This window comes from Petaurus breviceps, unplaced genomic scaffold (genome assembly GCF_028583685.1).
Source record: "Petaurus breviceps papuanus isolate PSGF00001 unplaced genomic scaffold, PetGlider_PUasm1.0 118, whole genome shotgun sequence".
Classification (NCBI taxonomy): Eukaryota; Metazoa; Chordata; class Mammalia; order Diprotodontia; family Petauridae; genus Petaurus; species Petaurus breviceps.
In genome coordinates, this window is record NW_027185616.1 from 16396147 (window position 1) to 16407864 (window position 11718).

General features: G+C 38.8%; 1 protein-coding gene across 3 annotated transcripts in view; it reads left to right on the plus strand.

The window, feature by feature from the left end:
• The window catches only part of LOC138160146 (small ribosomal subunit protein uS14-like), a 104129-nt gene extending 93375 nt beyond the window's left edge, over nt 1-10754 (plus strand). The window contains exons 4-6 of one of the 3 annotated variants that reach the window (XR_011168093.1): nt 1929-2112; nt 6449-6767; nt 8909-10754. The gene's annotated coding sequence lies outside the window, so the exon portion shown is untranslated. Of the gene's footprint in view, nt 1-1928; nt 2113-6448; nt 7522-8908 lie in introns of those variants that run through there. The other 2 variants (XR_011168096.1, XR_011168091.1) reach the window with 2 other exon arrangements.
• Nucleotides 10755-11718: the final 964 nt, after the last annotated feature.

Below are 11718 nucleotides of genomic sequence, written 5' to 3' on the forward strand. Positions count from 1 at the left end.
GCAGAGGGCACCAACCGTGGGGCTGCAGAGGGCACCAACCGTGGGGCCCCTCAGGCAGGAGTGACTGGACGTGGGGTGCCACCCAGATCCTCCCATCACCACTCGTCCTCACCCTCCCTTGAATGGCTGATATGTTTCTAGCAGTGACATCCCCAGGAAGCCCGTGGACCTCTCACGCCCCTTCTGTTCCCAACTCTCTCTCCTCTCCCCCTCCACTCCCTACCCATTGGTGGCACTGCTTCTCCTGTTGTGCCTGCAGGCACTGAGCCAGCGCCTTCTCACCTTGAACTCCCTGTCCCCCAAATCAGCAGAACTGGACCAACCACCCCATCCTCCCATCTCATGGACTAAAACTGGGGCAGGGGTGCCTGACTCCTTCAACATTTCTAGTCATTCTCCCACCCTGGATTGTCCTCTCATTTGGGAATTAGCACCTACATAGCCATTATTTAGACCAGGGTTCAGGGCACTGCCTTGAAAGCAGCTGAACAGGGGACCAATTTTTCTTCCACAAGATTTTTCTTCCTGCTCCACCCCTAGCCTTGCTACTGTGGGGACTTAATTTATAGGGAGAGCCTATGGTGGCTGCCATCCTGGCCACAGCTGTATTTTGAAAGCCACACATCTGGGTAGGCCCCTCCTAGGCAGGGGCCTCTTTTCCCCCAAGTCCCTCTGTTCTTGGCATTCCCTTCCACCTATTCCCCTCTTTACTAAGTAGCCTGAGACAGGGTTGGGGGATGAAGGGGATGTCCAGGAAGGTGGGTTGGCCTTGCCTTCTCTTCTCTCCTCCTCAAAAGGCCCACCCAAAGTCTAAGACTTCAGGATGTGAGTTTGCTGATCTGAATAAAGATCCCCCATCTTTGTTAAAAAAAAAAAACAAACTATCATACGTAAGGACTATCAATCACATAATCTATTTGATGTTAGATAACAGAACCAGCAGTGATGGTTCTGCAACCAGAAATTGCCCCGAACTAGAAGAAACTTCCTATCAAAACTGTACAAGGAAATGGGTTCTCCATCCCTGGAGGTCTTCAAGTGAAAGTTGGATGATCACTTGTTGGGGATGTTTTGGAGGGAATTACTTCATTTGAAAATCAATGTCTTTTGAGGTCTTTTCCAGCTCTGAGGTCTGTGGTTCAGGAAGAATCCTTCAACTGAGTTATCTTAGGGGAAAAGGGCCAACAAAGCAAATTGAAGTGGGGGCATTATATTTCCACCCCCAACCCCAATCCCCAAGATAACAGGAATATCCATTGAAATACAAATGGCAAAATTGCTTTATTTTTATTTTTTTAGCAGCTTAGAAAGCTTTGTCGGTCATGGATCCCAAGGCTATGGTACTTACTACCATTAACTGATAACTAGAGTGCACGTCGTTAATCAGGCCTCAGTACAATTCTCAGACATTACAGATGATTGCCAATTCATGTCACAGAGAAGGGTTCTCTGTATGGTTTTGTGAGGAATGCTACGTCCCTTCCTCTGCTGCCCAATATCTCTTCCTTAGGTATTTTTTTTCTGTTTCCTATCTTACATTGGCAGATATGTAAATAGACTGTGTGATTTTAACAATATTTCATAAATGATTGATGGAGGCCTGAAAGGGTTTTTTGTTGTTGTTTTGTTTTATGTTTCATCTGTGCCTTCTAATCCCATATGACTTTTCTAGGCCCATGTTAGAGCCATTGGCCTCCAGGACCTATGTATAATGATGTCACACATTATTTCATAGTGGATTTATTTTATTATGTATTGGCAAAACTACCGGCACAATGTTTTAGCCCAAAATGAATATGCAAAAAATATGTATGAATTATGAGGACATTCATTTGAATAAATAATTATTAACTTGTGGTGAAAGATTGGGGGAAAAGGCAAAAATGGGAAGATATTAAATATATTTTTTTGTCCTTTGTTTTTCAAAGAGGACCAATGACATCATGGGGTGATGTCTTGACTTGCTTGTGAATTGGATTCAAGTAAGGCAGAGCTATGGAAAGTCATCAGCCTCACTCTCTCCTCCAGAGTCATCAGAGTCCGGTGGTAGGACAAAAGTCAAGATGACCGGTGATGGTCCAGGATGCAATGGATGAGCTTCATGACTTTGAGGTATGACTAAGCTCTAGGCACTCCACAGCTCCCGTTTCAGCCTCCTTCATGGCCATTAGAACAAACTGTTTTCATCTGCCCATTTCATTGAGGAAGTCTTCACATGCTTGGGGCAGACATCCCTCTAACTCACGGACAAATTTGAGGCCTGCAGGTTACCTTCAGTCTGTTTTAGCCAATCTGCCAAGATGGTTTTACCAGGGTGTGGCCCCTACTCATGCTACAGCTTCTTGGAGCCTTAGCTGAGAGTTGGGTGAAGGTGGACACCAAAGGTCCTTCCTGAACACCCCATACACTCCAGATATTAAATAAAATCTTACCTAATCATTCTTAGGTCTGATGATCCAATCTGTATATTTGTCCTGTCAATTTTTTTTTCTTTAAAATTTTCCTAATGATTTGTTAGGAAGGTCATGGAACCATAGATTTAGAACTGTAATGAACCTCAGAGATTATCTAGTACACCCTCCTTATTTTATAGATGAGGAAGCCAAGACCAATGAACATTAAATGACTTGATCAAAGTCACAGGGAATTAAATTGTTGAACTGGGATTTGAACCAGGTTTTTTTTTTTTTTTGCTCCAGATTCAGTTTCCTTTCTGCTAATACCACACTGCTTCTCATTTAACTTAAAAACACTGCAGCTTCCTTGCTCACTTCTGCATCCATAAACCATGTTATTATTAGCAATGATTTCTTTCTGAAGGCAGCTACATAATTTTGAATTGAGCCAGGGCAGTTTCTAGCTCATAGCACTATTTGCTTAGGGATGTTTTTCAGGTGCAGAAGAAGTGTACTAGAGACATGAGGGGCCTTTCTACTTTGCTGCATTCCTTTATTATTGCCTTGACATGAATGGTATGGCTCCTGTGGAGTTCAGTGTGATCTTAACTGTAATAGAACACCTGGGCACACTTTTTTTTTTTTTTACTAAGACAACATGGATACCTAATGTACTATGTGAGGCACTGGCAAATGTATATAAGAAATTGAAGTTGGGAAGACTAAATTGTCCTAATTAAATTTAGAAAGGAGAAACACATTTTAAGAGTTACCCAATTTTAAAGGTACTCAATGATCCATTGTCAATATATTGCAACAAAGGGGAAGATTTAAAAAAGCATAGAAAAGATTGCTAATAACAAAATTAACAAAAAAGTAATTGATCAGGATAGTAGTAACTGCTGACCCATATGCTTGCCACCTAATTTCCAGAAAATCTTTATGAGAATTATCTCTGCATAAATTGAGGATATCCTTGATTTAAAAATAAATGAAGCTGACTTTTTCAGATTATTTCTATAGCTAATCACATACCACATAATTGACTGGCAGAGGTGGATTTGTAGATAACAAACTCTCATTGTCCATTGTTTGTTGATTAAAACAAAACAACTATATGACTCTTAACTCTTATGTCAGAGGTTCTCACAACAAGAAGGTCCTTTGTTCTTTTCATAGAAATTTTTACTTCTTTGGCTCATAGCCTCATCTGGAAAATCAATAACTGACATCATCTAGTATGCTGATACCCCTGGGAAACACACATTTCCCAAAAAGAAGAGGAGAAAAGTTTTATTTAAAGACAAGAGAACTTTTTTTTTAAATAGAACATGTCAGATTTAGAGTTAGATAACTTTAGTTCACATTGTAGTTCTGTGGCTTTCTAACTTTATAACCTTGGACAAATCATGTAGTCCCTGAGACTCAGTTTTCTGACCTGTAAAACAAAGGATATTCAATTAGATGGCTCTCAAAGTTCTTTTTAGCTTTAGATGTATGGTCTTAGGATCTTAATGTGAACTTTCTAATAAGAGACTCTATCTTAGAGCTTTATGTAAATTCCCAGTCACTGATAGTGTGAAATAGGCAGGTTATTCTTCCTCTGTGACTCACTACTGTTCTCAGTAGCTGTCACCATGCATTGCTCTTCATCTTAGACCTGGCCCTCCTAGAATACCTCTTTCTTCCAGCAGATGATCTAAGGGAGTTCTATCCACTGATCCTCCAGTTCTTCCAAATCCCACGTCAGCATCACCAGAGACCGCTCTCCAGCATGGCATCATTCATCACACATCCCAAAATGAATCCCAGCAGATGATGCCTGGATGGAGTTCTCTGTCCCAACCTCTCTTTCAACTAAGCTCCTCTCATCGTTATTACTAGCCTCTGCTTTCCATTGTAGGGTTTTTTTGGTTCCTTGCGTTTCTTGTTGTTGAGTTGTTTCTGTCATGTCTGACTCTTCATGACCCAATTTGGGGTTTCCTTGGCAAAGATATGGGAGTGGATTGCCATTTACTTCTCCAGCTCATTTTACAGATGAGGAAACTGAGCCAGTAGAGTTGGGTGACTTGCCTTGAGTCACATTGCTAGTAAGTGTCTGAGGCCAGATTTGAACTCAGGAAGATAAGTCTTCTTGATTCCAAGCCCAGTGCTCTTTCTGTTGCATCGCCTAGCTATGGCTCCCTTGCCTTTCCTCAACCAGTCAGCTCACATTTATTAAGTGCTAGGCATTGTGCTATGTGCTAGAAGGGGCAGAGGAAGAGAAGGAAGAGAATAATCATTTCTTAAGCACTTTTAGCATGCTAGGTGCTTTATGAATATTATCTCATTTGATCCTCACAACAACCCTGAGAGGCAGATACTATTATTATCTCCATTAAACATTTGAAGAAACTAAGAAAGAGTTAAGTGACTTTCCCAGGATCACACAGCTGGTATCTGAGGCTGGATTTGACTCTATCCATTCTACCACCTAGCTGTTGAAAACTCAAAGATAAAAATATTCTCCATCCTAAAATATCTTGTAGTTGATCAGGAGAGTTGAGACATACATGACTATAATTTAGCATATCTATCTACATCTCAATAAACATTTATTAAGGACCTACTATGTTCCAGGCACTGAGCAAAGCTCTGGGGATATAAAGACAGTCCCCTCCCTCAAGGAACTTAGAGTCTAACAGGGAAGACAACATGCAAACAAGTATATACAAAGCAAAGTATATACAGGATAAATAAGAAATAATTAACAGAGGGAAGGCATTGGAATTGATAGGGGTTGAAGAAGGCTCCCTGTAGAAGGTGGAGTTTTAGTTGGGACTTAAAGGAAGTCAGGGAGGTCAAGAGTTGGTGTGGAGGAAGGTGAGTATCCCAGACATGTGAGACGGCCAGAGAGAATGCCTGGAGCCAAGAGATTGAGTGTCTAGTTTGTGGAAAGCCAGGAGGCTGGGATTTCAGGTACTTTCAGAAGGACATGCTAGTACGGTAGCTGAAAGGATCTGGAAGGATCACATTGGTAAGTCTTTGTGACTTAACAAAAAGTTTTTACCTTTCCTAACCAATATTTAGCTGTTGTTGGGTACAGTCTTCATCACTTCAGGAAGAAAGTTTCCTGTCTGGAATAAGAATCATTTTCCTCTGCCTTGTAGCTCCAGTGATGTGGAACCAGATGAATGACTTCTTCCTAAGGCTGTTCCCCTTTGTTACCTACCAGTCCTGCCAAACTGTGACCTCATAAAAGTTTGTTCAGGGAGTTTTCTGTTACACTCTAGCTTAAGAGAATCTTTGTCATCAAGTCTAGGTTCAGATATTGTGACTCTCAGTCTTCAAGTCAGGGAACAAAAAGAATTTCAGAAGGAAGTACAAATGACAGTCTTACTACTATCATGTTAAATTTAATATACACTTAAAAAAACAAACCCTGCAAATTTACAGTTTCATATTCATTCCTCCATTTTGTTGTTTGTTTATTATTGGAATGTTGTTGATGATCAAGTTCATGACTAAAAAGAAAAAAAATTTAAATCTTCATTCTTTCTCTGATACCTAAATGATATATGCCAAGTGCTTTGCAAATCTGAAGGACTACAAAGATGTTCATTGTTATTATTATTAGATGCCCTCTTCTTGGTCAGACACTCCTGTCCTGTTCAGAGCTGATAAAGCATCCGCATTTCTCTCTCATATTAAAGAATGTCTCCGAAGCAACTGTGTGGGATTATTTAGATTATTCAAAGCTGTTAGTGATCTTGATAGTAATCATTCCTACTTAGGAGTATGGGAAAAACTATGTATTCTCCAAAATGCATTTCTTCAAAGGACATCATTTTTGATAGGACAAAGGCCCAATGTGCAATTTAATTCTAAAGAATGAAATGCAGCCTTCAAGGCTCTCCTCAAACAATTTGTCTCTAAAGGATATGTTGAGATAGATATAATTTCATGATAGAGATAACCTAGATAGCTTTTTCTTTTAAATTTATTTTTATTACTATCTTTTGTATTATATCTGATATATTTCCCACTGTATTCTTCTTTCTTTCCCTTCACAGAGAGCCATCCCTTCTCACTACAACAACGAAATTGAAGGAGGAAAATGAACAAAAACCAGCTGAACTGTGATCAATACCTCAAAGAAACCTGATATTATATTTGATATTTTCACTCCTGTGGGCCCCTGCCCTCATCTTTGGAAAGGAATCGGGAAAGAGTCTTCTCTTATCTCTTCTTTGGGGCCAAACTTGGTTTATGTAATTTTGTAGCATTCATTTTGTATTATTTTTGTGACTGTTGTTATTCCCACATACTTTTTTGTAGTCACTGAATGTATTGGATTTTTTTTCTGGTTCCACTCACTTTACTTTTCATCAGGTAAGTAACTCTTTCTATGTTTCTCTGTATTGATCATGTTCATAGTTATAATGCAGTGATATTCTATTACATTCAGAAGATAACTTTCTCAGTGGACCACTGAGTATCAGCATCAACGATGGTATTAAATAGGTGTTTTCCAATGTGACAGAGGATACCCTGAACAATGACCAAATGGAAAAGAGATTTTTCAATCACTCTCAAGATTCTCCAAATGTTCCACTTTGTGGATGACCCTTTGATGAGGGCATCAAACTTTACAACACTATAGAACTATTCCAAAGAGCTCATCACTTAAACAAGCCTAGCCATCTATACAAGGAATAAAATAGTCAACAATGTGAATACAGAAAAATTACCCATGTAATTAGAAACAACCCATTGAATTAGTAGTATAAATCTTGGACAAGGAGTTAAAAAAGCTATTCAATAATCTGGCCACAGAAATGGATGAATAGGAGAATGTATCAAATCAAATTGAGGAAATCTGAGGGCTTTTGATGATCCCAAGTTATCAGTTCTTATAAGAACCTACATCTTTTACACAAACATTCTTCTAGTGATGCCCCATGGCAGAAGACAATGGAAAACCAGGACCTAGACAGAATCAGAATTTTAGATGTTGCAAAGGGCAATGGAAAGTCACCCTCAGCTCTTTCCAGTCACCTCCCTCAACACATTCAATCCACTGCCAATTTCCTGTTAATTCTGTCTCTACAACATACCATGTTTCCCCGATAATAAGACACTGTCTTATTAAATTTTTTGGACAGAAAAACACCAGAGGGCTTATTTTCAGGGGAGGGCTTATTTTAATGAACATTGACAGCAATTTTAATAAACAGGTAAATGTGAACAAAAAAATGTACCTTTATTCAATAATGAATTCAATAAAGAACAGGATGATGCGCTCACTGCTGCAGCTCTGATTGGATGCAGCTTGGAGCGCGGCGTGTGTTTCACCCAGGGGGGGACGGTGCATACAGAGGGTACCGTAATGTAGCATGTAGCTCAGGGGATCACCTTCACTACAGTAGCAATCTCAATAGGGCTTATTTTCGGGGGAGGGCTTATTTTAGAGGAATCTTACACAGTAAGGGGAGGGCTTATTTTCAGAATAGGTCTTATTATCGGGGAAACATGGTATCATACATCTACTCACTCTCTATCCTCCTATTTCCACTCAATTCAGACTTCTTTCCCAAACATTTGCTATAACTTCCTATCTGGTCTCCTTCCTTCTATCTAGTCTCTCCTTTCCTCTCCAGTCATTCTTTACCTAGCTGGTATTCCTAAAACACAAGTATGATTAGATCTTGTATTACCATGCTCAAAAAGTTCCTGGGCCTCCCTTTGGCTCCCTATTGTTTCTAGAATAAGAATATACTATTCTTTGAGGACAAAAGGCCAAACCAGGAAGCTGAGGTCCTTGTGTTTATTTCTAACCAATAGCTAAGAGCCTTTCATTTATACCTACAACTGGTATCCCTAAATGCACCACTTTGCATTTGTCTCTCTGGAAATGCATTTTATGAATTTGTGCAGGTAGCATTTCTAGATGGACAGATTGCAAAGTGGTACATTTAGGGATAACAATTATAGGCCCTCAACTTCCTGGTTTGATCTTTTGTCCTCAAAGAATAGTACATTCTTTGGTATGACCCAGAAGGTATTAAAACACACCATACTCTGTGTGTGTGTGTGTGTGTGTGTGTTAACCAGACTTGTGATTTCACAGGTACAGGGAACTCCCCATGAGCAAATTGCCTATGAATGCTCTAGTCCACTCTGCTCTAGTCCACCCTTTTTGTAGTCTTATAGACTGTTATAGAGTTGCCTGGGGCCATGGGTAAATGAAGTGACCTGCTCAAGATCACATGGACAGTATGTTTTAGAGTCAGGATTTGAACCCAGACCATTCCTCTAGGCACTATATTATGTTGCCCCTTAACATTGTTTTGCCATTATATAAAGCCATGTTGTGTTATACCTCAATGATTATGTATAGTTCCTGCACCTCAAAAAAAGCTATGACAGGGAAAGCCCCTTCAAAGTCAACTGTAGAGTAAATAGGGATGAAGGAGTTGCCTTGTGAGGATACACTAAAAAGGTAAAGGAATCTTTTGTCTACTTTGACATAGGATACAATCAAAACATGGAAAACTAAGAATGGCATCAGTGAATTGAACATGAACTTATTCATCAAATCTTGAAATATCAAGAAAAAAAAGATGAGAAACTTGTAACATGGGTGAAATAAATTTATGACAAATACAAGGAAGCACTAGCTGTTGCAGTGAATAAAGGATTCGGCCAAGAGCCAGGAAGAGCTGAATTCAAATTTGGCTTCAGACACTTGCTAGCTGTTTGACCTTGGGTAAGATGCTTAACCCTCTTTGCCTCAGTTTCCTTAACTGTAAAATGATCTGGAGAAGGAAATGGCAAATCACTTCAGTATCTTTGCCAGGACATCCCTAAATGGGGTCATGAAGAGTTGGACATGACTGAAAGACAACGAACTTCTTACAATAGGTAATGTGCTTACAAGATACAGTAATCAATGATTATAGTAATCTAATGTTGGGTAGACCCAAAGATCCCAGCTTCTGGGATAAGAACTCAGTATTTGATAAAAAAAAAAAAAAACTGCCAGAAAAACTGGAAAATAGTATGGCAGAAACTAGGCATAGACCAACATCTTATACTGTATATCAAAATAAAGTCAAAATTTTATACATAATTTAGATATGAAGGCTGATACTATAAGCAAACCGGGAGATCAAGGGATAGTTTATCTGTCAGATTTATGGAAAATGGAAGAATTTATGACTAAGCAAGAGATAGAAAACATTATGAAATGCCAAATGGAAAATTTTTAATTACATTAAATTGAAAAGTTTTGTACAAAGCCAGTGCAACCAAGATTAGGAGGAAAGCAGAAAACTGGAACAGGATTTTTACAGCTTGTGTCTCTGCTAAAGCCCTAATTTCTAAAACATATAGACAACTGAGTCAAATTTATAAGAATACAAGTCATTCCTCAATTGATAAGTGGTCAAAGGATATGAACAGGAAGTTTTCAGATGAAGAAAGTAAAGCTATGTATAGTCATATGAAAAAAAAATGCTCCAAATCACTATTGATTAGAGAAATGCAAATCAAAACAACTCCAAGGTACCATATCACACATATCAGATTGGCTAACGTGACAAAAAAGGAAAATGATAAATGATGAAGGTTTAAGAAAATCGGAACACTAATGCACTGTTGGTGGACTTGTGAACTGATCCAACCATTCTGGAGAGCAATTTGGAACTCTGTTATAAAACTGTGCATACTCTTTGACCCAGAAATACCACTTCTAGGCATGTATCCCAAAGACATCATACAAATAGGAAAAGGATCCACAAGCACAAAAATATTTATAGCAGTTTTTTTTTGTGGTGGCCAAGAATTGGAAATCAAGGGGATGCCCATGAGTTGGGAAAAGGCTAAACAAGTTGTTGTATATGAATGTAATGGAATACTCTTGTGCTATAAGAAATGATGAGCAGGTGGACATCAGAAGAACCGGGAAAGACATATGTGTACATAGTAACAGCCACATTGTGTAATGATCAGCTTTGAGAAACTTATCTCTTCTTAGCAATGCAAGGATCTAGACCAACCCCAAAAGACTCATAATGGAAAATGCTATCCATATCCAGAGAAAGAACTATGGAGTCTGAATACAGATTGAAGCATGTTATTTGCGCTCCCTCTTTTTGTTTTTTCTTTCTCATGGTTTCTCTCATTGGTTCTAATGCTTCTTTACAACATGACTAGTGTGAAAATAGGTTTAATAGGAATGTATATATAGAACCTATATCAAATCACACACCCTTTTGGGGTGGGAGGAGGGAACAGGTGGGGAGAAAATTTGGAACTAAAGATCTTATGGAAGTGATGTTGGAAACAAAAAATAAATAAATAAATTCAATTAAAAAATAGGTGATGCACTCATGGAAATCTTGTTCATAACAACTGGTTCAATCAGGAACCATAAATGGATTTAAAAAGGCTTTTGTTTTGCAAATGGTAGGTGCCTGACAGATGCAATTAATTTCAACTCATTTAACTGAATTTGCTAATTTAATAAATGACATAATCATGATTGGTTTCTAAGAAAGTCGGACTAATTGAGGAAGCTGAGGCTGGTGAATAACTTGACCTTGAGTTCATGGTCTAAAGCAAATGGGACACCTGTACTGAGTCTTGCACCAAAATTCCAAGCACCTGAAAGGAGGGGCAAACTGACACAGGTCAGAAATAGAGCACTCAAAATTTCTGTAACAATCAGTATTGATGAGACCCTTGAGTGGTTGTTGAATTTCCAAACTGGGAGAGATAGTAAGACCCAATGGAAGAAAGGAAGAGCAAAAAGAGAAGGAAGTAAAAGAAGGGAAGGGAAAGAAGTTAGAATATAATGATGTTAGAGAGGATAGTCATGAGCTTCCACAATACATTCCTTAGAACCACTGTTGGCAATGGAATATTGGATTGGTTAGACCATGAATAACACCCACTATAGAGATGTTTATCTTCCTATGTAGACTTTGCAAACAGAATACCAAATGATTGAAAACAACATAAGGTTTATAATTATTAAAGAGTCATTTTGGTGTCTTTCTTTTGCTATATTTTAGAATTAATGATCCTTGAGGGTAAGCATGGTATCGTATACTTCTTATCTTCCTACCAATGCCAAGTCTTGGATGTAGTAGGTACTCATTATGTATCTGTGGGGGTTTGTTTTGTTTTGGTTAAGAATCAGGTGAATTAGATTGCCCACAGACCTTTATAACTTATGACATTATTCTTCTACACCTGTTAACAACATCTGGCTGGAGAAGCTGAGGGACCTAAAAACCAACTTAGGCCAATATCAAAAGAATGAATAGGCTTTCTGCTA